This window comes from Thermobia domestica, chromosome 18, assembly GCF_964235325.1.
Source record: "Thermobia domestica chromosome 18, izTheDome1.hap1.1, whole genome shotgun sequence".
Lineage (NCBI taxonomy): Eukaryota > Metazoa > Arthropoda > Insecta > Zygentoma > Lepismatidae > Thermobia > Thermobia domestica.
In genome coordinates, this window is record NC_137471.1 from 48,978,951 (window position 1) to 48,992,537 (window position 13,587).

General features: G+C 38.3%; 1 non-coding gene across 1 annotated transcript; it reads left to right on the forward strand.

Moving 5' to 3' along the window:
* Positions 1-1,070: 1,070 nt before the first annotated feature.
* Positions 1,071-1,143, forward strand: TRNAQ-CUG (transfer RNA glutamine (anticodon CUG)). The gene has a single exon. It is a non-coding gene; the product is annotated as a tRNA-Gln (tRNA).
* Positions 1,144-13,587: the final 12,444 nt, after the last annotated feature.

Consider the following 13,587-nt stretch of genomic DNA (forward strand, 5'->3'; position numbering starts at 1 on the left):
TTTCAGCCTAGCAAAGAAAAAAAAATCAGCTGCAATGTTTTTTTTATATACTGAAACTAGTCATGTGTCATTCAAAATGATGGTACTTTCTATGCTGGGATGGAGCTGTTACAAGAATCGTTTCGAGCAATGATTTTCTGCAGCTTCCATCTTCGTTTGGGTAGCAGAGACTGTCACAAACGGTTTAGGTTAGTTTTCAGAGATGACGTTCCACCGTATGCTACAGTTTTAGGTAGTACAAACTCTTATAAATAATGAAAGACCACGTTGTACAACAACACCAAACAATCTGGCTGCTGTCTAAAACAAGACCATAGGTACTAAATCCTTGTCAATTTGCGTGTTTTGAAATTGAAGACAGTGGTTTTGTGATGATTACCTCATGAATTTTAAGATTTCCAAAAATCAGAGAAAGTCAGTTGAAAAAATATTGATGAATTAAGATGGAGTTTGTGCCGAACATATTGACTAGAACGTAACGTACACACCATTTTACAACTGCCCAACTTATCATGAAAACTGCGTATTGATTCATGATGAAGAAGCAAAATCAACGACTGGGAAGAGAAAAAAAAGTTAGCAATGAAGAAAGTCATGAATGCTGTATTCGTTCGCATTCATGTATGTTTAGACCTGAACTCGGCCGAGAATTACATACCCTTCCATCATGATAATGGCTCTTCCCATACCACAAAGGACACAGTGTATTGTTTTAGGCTATTCACGTCAAAACAATAGTTTATGGTATGCCACATATTCGCGACTTTTGGCGACATTAGACAAAAGAATATAGATGTGGATATGGGTGAAGACAGACCAATATCAAGCTAGAAAATCTATTAAAAAGTATCGACCCCATATGACAGATAAGATAAACTTTTAGAAGAAAGAGTAGAATTAAATCCTTCAGTTTAACGTCCCACGATTATGCCCTTTAGGCTAAGGGAACGGATGATGATTAAGACAAGTGAATGATGATGGAAGAATTGGTGTAATGAGAATGCGGAAGGAAATGGGAGTACAACAAGAAAACCCACTGACACGACGTTATCTACTACACACTTACTTGGGGTCGCGGTGGCTCAGTGGTAGAGCGTTCACCTCTGGTGCGAGGGGTCCTTGGTTCGATCCCAGCTCGCGCCAAGTGAGCTTTGAGGTGGACAAACACCGTGAGCGTGGGTTTTCTAAGAGTTCTCCCGTTTCCTCCCACTATCTTCATTCCACCATTTCATTCATTTCTCATCACTGTCTCCTTTAGCTTAACCGGCATAACCGTGGGACGTATAACTTAAATATTTCATTTCATTTACATTTTTACAAACTTACTTGGCTGGGGAGCGAACCATTGATTTTTAGAAGGAGGCATAGATCATTTGAATATATGTGTATGATTTTTTTTTTTTTTTTTTAAGTTCGTATTGATCTCATTGCCCTTGAGTCACTTAACAAAGTTGTATAATCTTCATACTATCGCGCTCTTGTGATCTTTTTAAAATACTTACTCGTACTTTTTTATTTTTATTTTTTTTATTTATTTTTTTTTTTTTTAAATACATGATCAGTTAGAAATTTCAGTCTGCCAGCCCTATTAAATCCTTCCTTCCACGTGGAGAACTGGATAAACATTCCATTATATTTCGAAAGAGAAGCTTTGTAAGATCTTTCCGCGCCCTGTAATAAATGACACTTCAAGATGTTCTTGTGATTCTATTTATATATAAGTACGGATTTCTTGACACAGCTGTCAGTATCGTGGATACTGTCACAATAAAAGGAAAGGATAAGGCAAGGAGAAATGGTAAATAATCTTTTGTTTGTCAACTCCTAATTAAATTCCGAAAAAGACATGGGCGGCTTGTGGGTATTCTGGTAATAGCTTGTTATCTATACCAGTTCCAGTTCAATCCATTGATTATTATTATTATTATTATTATTATTATTAGTAGTAGTAGTAGTAGTAGTAGTAGTAGTAGTAGTAGTAGTAGTAGTAGTAGTAGTAGTAGTAGTAGTAGTAGTAGTACTCTTCTTAGTTAAACTAGTTAAATAGAAGGGGCCGCGGAGACTCAGTGGTAGAGCGTTCACCTATGGTGCTTGGGGTCCCTGGTTCGATCCCAGCTCGTGCCAAGTGAGCTTTGTGGTGGAAAAACACCGTGTGCGTTTGTTTCCTCGGGGTTCTCCCATTTCCTCCCACTTTCTTCATTCCATCATTTCATTCATTTCTCATTATCACCGTCTCCTTTAGCCTAGCCGGCATAATCGTGGGACGTTAAGCTCAAAGATTTTATTCATTTTTTGTAGTTAAATAGAAAGTAGTAACAGAGGTAAAACATATAGATAAAACCTTACAATCTTGCCTTGAGTCTGGATCATACTTTAAGAAATAGATCACTTCAACAGATTATGTTAATAGTCATTTCCACGGTGTTCGTAAGGAGCTTATCCAAACATGCTGTTGTTAAGTGCCCACGGGGCTCATTTTGCAATGTCGATGTCACTGGAACGAAATTTGACGAACCAACGGCGAATGGTGCGTTTATTTGCCCATTCCTGACCAAAATACGTCAATGATTTTTGCAATTTTTTGTGCAGAATAACCCAATTTGAATGATAAATAAGAATCACTCACATTTGTGTTTCTTTATGGTGCATTTCATACGACCTTCTTCAACAATTAACTGCCTCCCGACGGACTGGGCACTCCTGCCTGTTCTCCGATCGTGTACACAGTTTGTGTGTAACGTTAGTCGCGTGGCCTTAATCCATCCCTGTGTTTTGTTGCTGAGGTAAGTATCCTGCCAAATATTCCATTCGTAACAAGCAGTGGAATCCCTTAAGATTGTTAGTTACGAAATTACTATACTCGGCAATGGATTGTACTCGTGTTTATACTCTAATACACCTTGCAGTTATCTTTCAGTGTAGTTGCTTTGATACACAGAAGAACACGATCGATTTAATGAATAAAAGAGAGGCAAGAGAGGATCATGGTTATTAGCAGCTTTATACATATATTCCATATGAATGACAATATTTCGTCGTTTCCTTATCACAACGGGTCTGGTCGACTAATCGGATCTGGTGAGTCATGTGTTTAATTGTTTTCAGGTCATGAGTCACGGTGTAAAGATAGCGGTAAGCTGAAGAATATCAAGAAAATTCACGAATATGAAGTTATCCACAACTGTTGACTACGAGACGAGACATTTCTTGTCTCATCTCGATTATCGTCTAGAAAATGAGACGAGGTTCAAGACGAGCACTGCATTTTTAAATCCGAGACGAAAGAGAAGTTTTTTGAGTTCCGTGGCCAACACTACAGTGCTGGAAATTGGTATAAAGGCAGAGGGACATTTGATAATACAAGGAGGCAAGAATGCCGAGGATGGATAAAGATGATATATTTACAAAGTAACATTGTAGACTGCACAAAATCAAAGGCATATCTTTTTCTAATACGTCACTGGCACGCGTAGTTTATACAAAAATATAAATTAGACCATTCTCGGGTGGAAATTAGTATAAAGGCACCCATTGTCTTTGTCAAAAAATAAAAATACAGTGTACGGTACAGAAAGGAAAATAGATGTTCAGTACTTGATTGACCCTCCTTTCTTCTGAATGAGTTGGAATATACGCTTCGGCATTGTGTTTATGAGATATGTTAGTTGTTGCAGTGGAATAGCTGACCACTCTTCTTGTATCGCGTTTTTCAACTCAGCAACCGTCCCAAATTGCTGACCATTGCGATAAACATTGCGCGCAAGGATTCTCCAGAGGTTTTCTATCGGGTTAAGGTCCGGGCTTCTCGCTGGCCACTCCATAACCTTGATGCCCTTACCTTCAAACCACAGTCTGGTTGCTGCTGCCCTCTGGTTAGCAGCGTTGTCCTGCTGGAAAATCAGGGTCTGATCGTCTAACTCCTCATACATCCGCACCAATTCTATTTCTAACATCTCTATGTACGTAGATGAATTCATTTTGGTGTTGAACCATGCAATGTTGGATGTACCTTTAACACAAAACGCTGCCCAAATCATAACACTTCCTCCGCCAAACTTTCAGCTCATTTGCACTTGCTCCTCTTTCCTAAGGTCATGCCAATAGTATTGAAAACCATCCGGACCATCTAAATTGAACTTCTTCTCATCACTAAACACAAGGTGATTCCATTCGGATGTCCACGACATATGTGTTTCCGCAAACTGGAGTCGCGCCTGCTTGTGCGTCGCACTAAGGGGGGGTTTACACTTTCGTTTCTTGAATATAAGATGTGGATCTTGATTCAAAATTTGACGCACTCTTCTGGATGTGACAGGTAAGTTGCAATCAGCAACAATTTGGGAAGATGACATATTTCCGGCCCTTGCCTTGCGCACAATTAATCGTTTCGCAGCCTCCGAAAGTTTTCTTGTTCTACCATACTTCCCGTTCTTTCCGTATTGTGAGCCCAATCGAACGTAATTATCAATTACACAACTTGAACGATTTAGCTGTTTTGCAATTTGCCGATTTGACAGGCTCATGTCCTTGTACGCACAGACACGTGCTTGTTCCTCACTCGATAACAATTTTCCACGAGGCATGGCCCACACAACAGCTCAAAGACGTTCGCACCCGCACTTCTCTTATCGCACTATGTCAGCTGATTCTCAAAGTGGCATCAGGAGTAATGATGAACGTGTAGGGAGAGCCCCAAACAACAAGTAATCGTGGGTGCCTTTATACCAATTTCCACCCGACAATCGTCTCATTTCGCTTTTTGTGTAAACTATGCGTGCCAGTCTCATATTAGCAAACGATATGCTTTTGATTTTGTACAGTCTACAATGTTACTTTATAAATATATCATCTTTATCCATCCTCGGCATTCTTGCCTCCTTGTATTATCAAATGTCCCTCTGCCTTTATACCAATTTCCAGCACTGTAGTTCAAGCATGACCTCAAACAAGCTTTTCATGTCACATACTTCATAGTAAAAACTATAAATTGATAATGTGATTGTACGAACACAATTAATATCATTTATTAACGTTTAATGATACATAAGTCATTACAAAAAATACTCCAATAATAAATATGGCTTAAATCTTGTTATTAATCTTAAATTGCTTAAATCTTATTGATTGTCTCCTGAGCAACACTATATTAACTTAGGCTATGGCTATACGAGAATACGTTTCCGATTCGTTACACCCGCAGCGAACGCATCCTAGGTGGCTATCGGTAATTTTACTTTCACTAAAGTTATAAAACATACTGTGAGCCAGTCAGGATTTCTAGGTCTTTTTTTTTTCTATGTAACCCTATTGTGTTACATAGATTTTCCTGTGATTAGCTAATTCGGAATTTCCTTGTATTTTTGTGAATTTTCTTTTGTTATACACGCACATACTTTATAATAGCATACAGTAGCGTACGCAGGAATTCATTTCGGGGGGTACAAACTTAATATGACGATATTTTATATTAAAATTCCTAAAATTGCCCCTAAAATTAGGCTAAATTTACACAAAAGTTGAAATTTCGGGGGGTTCGGATCTCCAGGACCCATCCCCTGCGTACGTCCCTGATAGCATAGTTCCAATACTCTGCACAAAGCATCTTCCAAGCAACTGTTACTTGCTAAAATCCCCTTGCTTGGCAAAACATCTTTCCTTCCTTTAGACATCTTTTACTGATTCTGAAACAGCAGGCGGTCTATTGTTCCGAAACGTATCAAATACGCCCGAGAGCCGACGTATTCTGCATGTTTTTATTGCTTCTCGTTTACAGCGCATTTTGATTAGCCATCCACATTTAAATACATGGTCAGCGTATTCCAAGCGTACGCCTTAGCCATAAAAACGCTTTCCGAATGCATCGATTAGCCGTAGACTTTATGTCTGTGAGTGTTGTGCCTGAAGGCAAGTTGCAGCCCACTTACCTTAGCGTAACTAGTCAGGGCCACTAAACTTATAAATCAGGGGTAGAAGGGCCAGTTCTTTGACCCTGTGGTTCGAAAATGGTTATAGAAAACTGAAACCCAGTGTATGGAGTAAAAAAGGTAATCTGTGATGACATCCTTCAAGCATCCCTCACTTCACACCAGAGGTGAGACCTCAACCACTTTTAACGTGACCCCTACCATCCATGTGATGCTGTTGACCTATAGCTAAGGTAATTCCACTTGGATCTCACGTTTTTTAAAAAAATGTTATTCATAACTTCTAAAAAAAAGTACTATTAACACCTTAAAAAAATCAAAATGTTTTGGAAGAAACTTTTTTCAACAACGTTTGAAGAAAATGTTCCATAGACCTTCACCTGCCATTGACACTTACGTTAGACACATCTCGTGAAGGTTCAATAAAAAGTTTGAAAAGAATTCGCAAAGAAGAAAAAAGAGATGAAAAGTGCTGTTACAAGAACAGATTCGCGTGTCAGACGACTTAATCACGATAATTTCACTTAGTTACGCATTTACTTCTATCAATTTCTCAATTTCATGTTTTCACCAGAGTGAAAAATTAAAACGAATGATAATCATAGTTTTTTTTTTTTTTTTTTTAATCGAAAGTATTCTGGCACTAATTAAATGTAACTTTATGATGCACAGGTTTTTTACAGATCTCTTTAAGACCACTTTTTGTTTAAGTGAAAAGTACTTCTTAACTTTCTTGCAGTACTTTCTGAGTTTAAGAATATGGCTACTTCAGGATGCGTTCCGATGCGTTACCCACTACAGCGAACGTGACCTAGGTGGCTAGTCAGTAATTTTACTTTCGCTACAGTTATAAATCATACTTGTAAGCCAGTCATGGTTTCCAGACCTTACTGCCACACCCTTATTCATGCGAATCACGAGAAATAACCCTATTGTATTACATAGATCTTTTCTGTGGTTAGCTAATTTTACGGAATTTCCTTGTGTTTTTGTGAATTTCGTTTTGTTATACACGCACATACTTTATAATAGCAGAGTTCCAATATTCTGCACATTGCATCTTCCAAGCAGCTGTTTCTTGCTAAAATCCCCTTGCCTAGCAACACGTCTTTCACTTTTCTTTTTCTTCCTTTAGACATCTTTCACTGATTCCGAAACAGCAGGCTGCCTGTTGTTCCGAAATGCGCAAAATACGCTCAAGCCAAAGTATTCGGCACGTTTTTATTGCTTTCGTGTTTGCAGCGCATTGGGATTAGCCATCCACACTTAAATACATGGTTAGCGAATTACAAGCGGTCGCATGAGCAATAAAAACGCCTTGCGAACACATTGAATAGCCGTGCTCTAGAACTTGCTCATTGACATATTAATATTTTGTTCATTAACATTGGCTGAATCAAACTGGTGGGAGGAATACCATAGAAATCTTTAATGATTCAAGTCCGTGTTATTAGTGAGTATGAATTGGATAAGATTAAGAGGGAAGCGTTTTCACACATGTCGAATTGTTTTCTCGAAGTATGAAATCAAACTAAAGCCTGCTTATCCAAAATTTCCATGTTTCTTAACATACTAATATCATCATCATCATCACAGGTGTTCGGCCATTGTTGACAGGTTACTTGTCGCAAATGAGAAGTTTCTATGCTCCACGGCCATCCGCAAACCTCTTTGTCTTCACGTACATTTTTTTCTGTTTTGATATCGTCCACTAATTGTAGTCTCCTTCGCCCTCTCCCTCTTTTTCCTGACACAATACTCTCTAGCACATACTAACATAAACATGTGCAAAATATTATAAGAAAAACTTTCAAGTTTAATTTAATTCCATTGTTTTTTTTTTTTTTTTTTTAATTTTATGGTAGCTCTTACGTGGCTATGCGATTAGCGTACGGGTTTCTGGCACGGGACACAGAGTTTGATTCGAGATGAGAGCTCATGTGATTTTAATTTCATGTTACTGTAAGTCGACGACTCAAATAGCCTCGGTGCTGAAAGAGACGCTAAACTCAAACTGAGCTGACCAAAATTTTTAGTATCTCGATTATTTCGAAACTTGCGAATGACATTTTAGATTCACCCATATTATTTTGTTCTGTACAGACGTTAAGTAAGGGGGTGAGGGGAAGAAAGTGTCTGCAAGTATGTCTGGAAGATAAACTGATCTCACTAGTTACTAACAACAATAAGAATTAGATCTTTCGAAGACTTTTGCAGAGATCGTAATCAAATTTACTGACTGCTCCGGAGGCATTTCTCCGATTGTGCTGGAGGAAAATTACGAGTTTATTCGCAGTATTATTTTCATTTCTTATATTATTCAATCTCCCCTCCTTTCCCAAAGATATCTTCTGAAATCACCACTGCGCTTCCAATACGTGTGTACATCCCCTATATATACTACAATAGAGGAAATATACAGGGTGTTCCGGGAATAAATTGACGAACTTCGCATATGTGTTTAGTAGCTCAATACACGGGAAAAATTTATCTACGACTTTGGTCGGAAACACCAAATTACGAAGACGGGGCCAATTTACGGCATTTACTAGATATGATCGTAGAGTGGGGGAACACACACACACACAAATTTTGCATATGTATTCAGAATCTCATATACAAGAAAATGGTCTATCTGGGACATTAGTCGGAAACGGCTAAGTATGAAGATGACGTAATTAAGTAGAATTGATCGTACGGCGGTTACTTTAAATTAGTCCCATTTCTAGTAGTTAAATCTTTCTGACCAAAGTCGCAGATACACTTCTTTTCTTGTGTTGATGTCCTGAACAATGCGAAGTTTGTTGTTTTAATTAATCTAGCCACCCAATAAACAATTCCACTAATTATCTTAAATTGGACCATCTCTATAATTAGGTAGAGCTCCCTAGTAGTTAAGCGGTTAGCGCACGCGCCTTTCACGTGGGAAACCCGGGTTCGATTCCCGGCGGGAGCTCATGTGGTTCAGATCTCACGTTAAGCAGTAGGTCCACGTCTCACATTAACCTCGTTGCTGAGAGCGACAGTAAACCCCAAATCAAATCCATAATAAGCGTTCCAACCTGTCACAGATATATATATATATATATATATATATATATATATATATATATATATATATATATATATATATATATATATATATATATATATATATATATTCTTGTATTACAGGTCCTGAATACGTAGAGGAGGGTTACCAAAGAGTACGCACCCCCTTAGAGCGCGCAGCACCAATTACGCTGAAGTGGTGACACACAGAATTATTATTGCTACACTGTTTGTTACGTCTTTGTGTGAGCGTTGATACGGAGAAAACAGAGGTTAACGTATAGCTCCAAACAGAAAATATAGATAAAAACAACTTTTTTGAATTCTTGATGTAATATTTTAGTACTCTTAGTTAAGAATTTTTTCTGATATAATAGCTAACTACAGCACCTTTGTTGCATGGTAGAAAACATGAATGCAGATAGAATTGTTTACCGTGGCTTTGTTTCGGGGGTCTTGCATGTGCAGCCACCTGGATGAATTTTACTCAAATTGACTGCTGTTTCCCAAAGAGTGCGCATTAGTGAGTTACCAAAGAGCGCGCTCATACTCTTTGGGACAATTTCTTTGAAAGCGGCATTCATAATACAGACTGTTTTTTTTTTCTCACCAGTTAGTCTAAAAAAAAAAAAGTGGAGTGTAATGGGATTTTTGAATGGATTGTAAAATTATTTGCAATTATTTGTCTTCGATTCAAGCACCAACTGTAAATCTTCTATAAGAAGTATTTTCAATTTACAGAATTTCTTAAATTACAATAATGGTGATGATGATCTCGTGTTGTGCCTGAAGGTCCCCAGGCATGGTGAATCCATGGTAGTTTGCTATTGCCTTTCATGGAATGGCGACGACGTTCTAAGTAGTGAGAAAACGAACGAAGGAAATGATCAAAATGAAATTCCTGGAAGCGTTCCGAAGGAAGATGTTGAGCGAAACATGGCTCCGATTATCACGGAGAAAGGGAAAGGTCTTAGACGTACAGAAACCGCTACTTCAAACATGTCTGTTCATCCAAGATACAGCACTCCTCTTCCGAAATTAAAAAAAAAAAAAAAAGCGACGAACTGCTGGTACCAAATGTCGATCTGAAATTTTTACTAGTTCTCCACTTCACAAGGTCCTTCAGAGCAAACGAATCAAAGCAACCAAATTTCAAGCTCATGTGTCGCGAAATGTATGAAGAACCAATTGACGAGGACTGGATGCAGTGCATTAATTGTGAACGATGGTGACATGATCAGTGTTCGTCTTACGAAGGGGATTTGGGTTTCAAGTATGATAGGGGTTGAGTGTGTCCTCTTAGGGGCCACGAAACGCACTCTTTGGGACAATGGTTCTTAAGAGTACGCATTTGGGATTTTTAACTTTTTAACGTGTATCTCCATATCCACATCTACTGTAGTAGTAAAGTTTTCCATTTCTTACAATGTAACCTAACCTTCAATTAAAATTATATTCAATTTATATAAGTTTTGCTTCGTTACTTTTGGAGCTTTTTCAAGATGAATATTAAGTGCGTGCTCTTTGGTAACCTTTCTCTATGCGAGGTTTGTCGGATTATTGCAGGTATAAAGACAAGCAATGTATCATCCAGACATGTTGAACGGGGGGAAGGATTTCCTCTAGAAGTTTTAAAAATCCTCGCAATTTTAAGGACATAGGTGCAGCATGTAGGTGATGAATATGGTCTCGCACTAGAGCTTTAGATCCCCCACCCAACTTCTGAAATCGAGAGGATTGGATTTGAAAAACACTGTACACACGTGTTGTCACTTAGCACAAGAGTATATTGCTAAGAACGTTGGAGAAATGTTTGCAAGAGTCCGTTCTTTCCAATTACTGTATCTCCTCCCCCTGCACGTTCCGTTTCAAGTCTACAATTAAACGTTCGCACGTGCCAAATGTTATTGTACTTCATCCACCATTGTTTGTTACTGCTTATCTGTTCTTCCTCTTCTTCTTCCTTCTTGGAAACTGCAATAAAAGGGGAGAAAAAAAGAAGAAACAGACTGTTTCTGGTTCTGCCATAACATTTCTTATTAAAACAAAGCCGAAAAAAAAAAAACATTAACAGTCGAATTTATACGTAATACCAGTGCGTAACTAACAGTAAATACAGAAACTTCAAATTAACTGATAGTGAGGTAGTTAGTTTGTTGATTGTGTCTATTATGCTGTGGGTGGGTGTCCTTTTTCTTTTCTCTTGCGTTTCGCAATAGCGAAAAAGAAAAGAAAAGATTACAGGAAATACATATATATGTAAGGATTTTTAGCAGCCATCTGTGTGTACTGGTAACAGCCTAAAGAAAACAATAGCGAAAGACGATTGATAAACATCTGCGGAATAATAGCTTAATTGAGAGATGGCGCCAACACCAGTGTCAGATGTGCTACGAACAGAAGAATGAAGGATTGTGTATATTTAAAAAAAATAGTAAACTGTTATTTATCCTTTTTTTTTTCATGTTTGTGGCAGAGACACCTTCAAGTATTTCCTATTTTATTCTTTGCACATGTGCGGACCTTCTTACACTTCTCTGTACTCTGACCTACTTTTTATTATTATTATTATTTATTCCGTTAAGCGTCACTTTGTCATCAAACTGAATGTCGCTTACCGAACGTTGAGCATCGAACACTCCTTTTTCAGTGGTATCCCCCGCACATATTGCATTACAATGGAGATCAAATAACATAAAACTATTAATTTCTTTATCAAAAAATCTGTTCCCAGAATTTTATCTTTTCCTCCATTTACCCCACCTGACGTTGAGCCAGGTCCGTAGCCAGCCCAAAAATTTAGGGGGGGGCTGAAGTTAGGGGGGGCCGATCTAACAATATTATAGTTCATCACCATATTATAGTTCATTTGTAAGCCTACCGTGAAAATTTTAGGGGGGACAGCAAAAATTTAGGGGGGCCCGGCCCCCCTAGACACCCCCTGGATACGAGCCTGCGTTGAGCTACTGCTCTAGAGCATGAGGTTCCCAAACTTTTTAGCCTAAGGGCCATACTTACTTCTCCACTAAGTCCCAAGGACCAATATCTAGCTACAGCCTTTATATTTCAAGTGTGCCCTCGGAAAACGTGTGAAACACATTTTGACCCCACCCCCACCAGCCTCTTACGGAGGAAACCCTCCCTTTGCTTAACGGAAAGAAGTGAATGCTCTTGGCTATGTTGCTAATTTGTCATTCAGTCGTTTGGTCTTGGCGAGTGAAGATCGTAGGCTATTTAGAATGGCTAAGAAGACAGTCCACAGCGAAGTTCATGATATAATTAATTGTGGCAACACTTCCACATCCAACAATGGACAGCTCTCCGCCACAACTTGTCCCTCCTCTTTCGAGGGAGGTACGGGAAAACACACAACGACAGCAGCGCCAGCAGGGACACACTTGAAATAGAAAGGCTCTAGATCATAATTGTAGCGCAATTACCATCTAGTGGGGAGTGGCGGAATTACACAAAACGTCAATTATGCTTGGTTAGTCGAAGCATACAGGTCGTGCTCGCGGAGTTATGTGGTGTTCAAGAGTTATCGAGTAAAGTAACAAACGTACTAACATTACAATTCGAGAGTTATCATATAGTGTAACGAACGTGTTAACATTACAATTCAAGAGTCATTGTGTGAAGTAACGAACGTACTAACATTCCAATTCAAGAGTTATCGTATGGAATAACGAACGTACTAACATTACAATTCAAGTTATCTTCTGGAATAACGAATGTACTAACATTACAATTTGAGAGTTATCGTATGGAGTAGCGAACGTACTAACATTACAATTCAAGAGTTATCGTATGAAGTAACGAACGTACTAACATTACAATTCAAGAGTTATCTTGTGGAACAACGAACATACTAACATTACAATTGAAGAGTCATCGTGTGAAGTAACGAACGTACTAACATTACAATTCAAGAATTATTGTATGGTGTAACGAACGTGCTAACATTACAATTCAAGAGTCATTGTGTGAAGTAACGAACGTACTAATATTACAATTCAAGAGTTATCGCATGGAATAACGAACGTATTAACATTACAATTCAAAGGTTATCTTGTGGAGTAACGAATGTACTAACATTACAATTCGAGAGTTATCGTATGGAGTAACGAACGTACTAACATTACAATTCAAGACTTATCTTGTGGAACAACGAACATACTAACATTACAATTCAAGAGTTATCGTATGGAGTAACGAACGTGCTAACATTACAATTTAAGAGTTATCTAGGGAGTAACGAACGTACTAACATTCCAATTCAAGAGTCATCGTGTGAAGTAACAAACGTACTAACATTACAATTCAAGAGTTATCTTGTGGAGTAACGAACGTACCAACACTACAATATTATAAGTTCCATTTATGTGATCCTAATAACAGAGATTCCAATAGTAGATTTTGATCTGAACATCTTCGTGAAAGTGGAGAAAGAAAAGGGAACAGTGAACTTGCGCAAAAGAGATCGCGCGCGCTCGAGGTGTGCGAAAAATATATCTTGAGGAAATGCCAACGCCAAAAAACACTTCTGTCAACAGTGGCATATATTCAAGATCTCCTTGAAAGATAACAAACAGAGAACAAAACGAGAGAGAGC